Here is a 4,092-nt window from a genome sequence, read left to right on the forward strand (position 1 = left end):
CAAAGCATAAACAAAGAAATATTGATATGGAGACCATTTAGTACTATACACAGCCATTTTCATATAAGAAAAACATTTTTGAGTTTGTTTTTTAGACATCTATTCCCCCTACTGGTGATATTTATTCTTATTTGGCTACCAAAAAATAAATAAATAAATCACGTTCACATAATAGGGAGAGAAGGAGCCTGACTGAATTACTTGACTACCTCAGGGATGCGATTGCTTCTGTGACAAATTCTTAAATTCAGACTTTCAATACCCCCACAACTCCTGCTAAGAAGATAGTTACTCTGAGAAGTTTTCCTTTCTTCTTAACTCTGGGGTATATGACATATTGTCACCTCAGAGCCTGAAATTTAGAAAGACTTTAGTGATGATGAGCTGTGACCCCCTTTGTTTGCTTGGCTTATGGAGGTTGAAGACTAAAGAAAACTCAGGTTTTTCTTTCTCAGAAACTACCTGTCTAGACCTGGCCTTCTTATTAGGCACCCAGACTGGCAAACGGTTTATTGTAAAAGGGCCTATTGTAAGGTGGTTTTATATGATGCCTGCCTCCAGTCTCTGCTCAGACATCTTTTGTACTGAGGGACTCATGCCCTCGCTTCTCCCCCATGACTGGGTTATTGCCCATAGAGAACAAGAGTGCTGGGTAGGTTTCTTTTCTCAGGTGAAGGTTGTTTAGCTAGGACTAGAGCCTAAAACTTATGCATGCATGACCAGCCCTTTAGGAATGACCCCCGCCTGTGGCACAGGTCCTTCTAGCATACCCAAGGCCCAGGAGAGCCATGTTAGGGGCCCATGTGGCTATGGTTTCCTGTCTTTCCTAGAGGGCTTCCTGGAGAAGCATTTACTGCACCCCTTCCAGGCCACCGGAGCCCCATCCCACTAGTTACCCTTACAATAGCAAATCAGTGCCTTTCTGCTTTTGACAAAGGACTGCTCCCACTTGCCATGTCTGAGCCTCTATTTCCTCATCCGTATGTGGAAGAACAATAAGTCATCCTTCACGAGGTTGATGACATATTAGGTGCCACGATTACCTCATGTAGTGAACTAGTGTCTGCCAGGGTAGCTGATCCCACTTTAGGCCCCATACCCTTGTATGACCAGTGTAGGCTGCTTGCAGTGGGAGCCCTGCCCCAGGCCCCATCCTGCCTCTAGAATACTTCATAGCTCACTTAAGCAGAGGAACACAGTTTACAACCTCAAAGGGATGGAGAAGCCAAAGGTCTAGCGAACTGATTCAATGGAGTCAGGGTAGCAGCAATCATGGTAAGAGGATTAGGGTCACAGGACCGGGGTTCTAGTCCTGGCTGTGCTACTTACTATGTATTCTCAGAAAATTTCTTCTACCTCTTTGAGCTTGAATTTCTTGTCCTCAAACTGTGAGGCATTTGACGAGATGATGTCTAAAGTATTCACTCCTTATTAACATTCTGGAATTCTAAGAAAGCAGAAGGTATAGGGTGTCCCCAGTCCTCTCAAGCTCCAGCAATCCATGGAAAACTTTCTACAGCGACAGAGAGCTCTCTTCTAACAAGATTTCTAGAATAATGGACTCCTTTAACAAGACTAATGTAATGAGCAAAGTGTTCATGAATCTGAAATAATGTATTAAATTTCATATGGCCTTTTAAAATTAAGGGAGAGGGGAAATTGAACAAAATGTACAGTGGACATTATGAGCTTAAAAGGCTTGAGAAATTGCTCCATTAAGATTAGTAAATATTTGCTGAACTCCTACTCTATTCCAGGCACAGTGCCAGGCACTAGGGGCACCAGGACAAATAGTATAGTCCTGGCCCTTTGAAAAAAATCAAGGTAGAGTGGTAGGCAGACCAAAATGTAAAAAGGCATTTCAAAAAACTGTAATAAGGGCAGTGACAGAGATATGCCCAGGGTGCCATAGGGGTCCAACCCAGTCTTAGGAGAGTCCTGGAAAGGGTTTTATGGGGAATGATAACTGAACTGACTTTGAAAGAAGTGCTTCAGGCCTTTTTGCCAAACCCATTGCTCTACAAGGAGCTGAACCTCTGCTGCGAAGGTTGACATTTGGGAGGGACGGGTTTGTTTTTTGTTTTGTTTTGTTTTGTTTTGTTTTCAGAAGAGAGCAACCCAATGAGAGCTTTTGAAAGCAGGAGAGTCACACTCCTTAACTAATCCCTTTCTACTTATTCTATACATTGGTATAGGTTTTGGTTAGTTTAGGATCTTCAGGCTCAGTTCTAAATGTCCTAAAGTATATTCCACTGATGGAAAGGCTGCCTTAAGATCATTGATTAGGATCATTTATGGGGGATCCCTGGGTGGCTCAGAGGTTTGGCGCCTTCAGCCCAGGGCCTGATCCTGGAGACCCGGGATCAAATCCCACATCGGGCTCCCTGCATGGAGCCTGCTTCTCCCTCTGCCTGTGTCTCTGCCTCTCTCTCTGTGTACCTCATGAATAAATGAATAAAATCTTTAAAAAAAAAAAAGGATCATTTTCCCTGACCTAGACTATCTCTGTCACCAAGGTGCTCAATAAACTCCTCAGAGCTCTTAGCTCTTAGTTATAATAGGTAATAATGGAGGGAAGAAGTGAAACCCTAATTAATGCAACTGGAAACTCAGGTTTAGAGAACCCGAGACCTTCGCTGAACTATATTCAATGTCTTGTTTGCACTTGGTTATGATCTCCATGAGGTACCTTAAACTTATGGAGTTTCCAGTTGAAATTGGACTTCCTTTTTTTAAAAAAAATAGATCTTATTATTTATTTATTCATGAGAGACACAGAGAGAGAGGCAGAGACACAGGCAGAGGGAGAAGCAGGCTCCATGCAGGGAGCCCGACATGGGACTCAATCCTGGGTATCTAGGATCACACCCTGGGCTGAAGGCAACGCTGAACCGCTGAGCCACCCAGGCTGCCCGGACTTCCTTATTATTTATTTATTTTTAAAGACTTATTTATTCATTTTAGAGAGAATGAGAGAATGTGTGCGTGAGCTCAGAGAGGAACAGAGGGAAAGAGAGAGAGAAGCAGACTCCATGCTGAGCACAGAGCCCCAGGAGGGCTGTATCCCACAACCCTGAGATCATGTTCTGAGCCGAAATCAAGAGTCCCAATACAGGAGTTGGTTACAACTGAGCCCCCCAGGTGCCGCTGGACTTCCTTTTGAGAAACAAAATGAAAACTTTAAGAAAATGCCACTGTGTGTGGAGCTACTATGTACATATATTCAACAGATACCAATATTTTCTGTGTTTTGGAAGATAGGAAAAGTGTAATGTCATTGAGATTGTCAAAAGAGAGGAGACTTAATCTGTTCCAAAGGAGGATCTACAACAGAGCACTGAAGGGATAGATTGTGAGCTCCTCGAAGAAGAATCTGGCCTCTAAGTCGCCAAGTCACAACAAACAAAATATTTCTTTCTGGAGAGAAATATGATTGATCTAATAAATATGGAGTTAGGGAAGGACTGCCTCTTACTGTATTTTGTGGACATGAGAGGAAGCAGTGGGTGTGATGCGAGGACCATTTGGTGGATTGGTAACTAGTCAAATGACTATCCTGAAGGAGTGCTGATTTGGATGCATGTCATTTGGAAGAAGTTTGTAGTATAAGCCCTCGGAGCTGTTTTGCATCTTTTTGGGAAAAGACATAGAGGAAGGAATGTAAGAGAAAAAGAGGGGGGGAAAAGGGAGTAAGGGCTATTTAGCCACGGGGACTCTGACCATAACCCAGTCCTGTTAGTATTTATATCAATCTGGAAGGCGCTTGAGAGCATGATCAACCAAACTGCAGATGATGTCAATCAGAATGAGAACCGTGATGCAACAAGTCCTTGCCAAGAAAAAGATAATGGGCTAAACATAACAAGATGAAAGGAAACTGGATGAATGCAAGTTTCTACCCATGGGCCCAAAAAATCAATGTGCTAGTTAAGATGAGAGAGGCATGAATTAGCTGCAGCACTTACAAAAACAGATAAAAATCCCAAAAGACAAAGGGTTTGAATTGCCTGTAAACTCATTGACAATGGGGTCAAATAATCTAATGGGATCTTAGGCTAGAAAGAGGGAGCTGACGGTTCTCCATTACTCTGA

Source organism: Vulpes vulpes, chromosome 14, assembly GCF_048418805.1.
Source record: "Vulpes vulpes isolate BD-2025 chromosome 14, VulVul3, whole genome shotgun sequence".
Lineage (NCBI taxonomy): Eukaryota > Metazoa > Chordata > Mammalia > Carnivora > Canidae > Vulpes > Vulpes vulpes.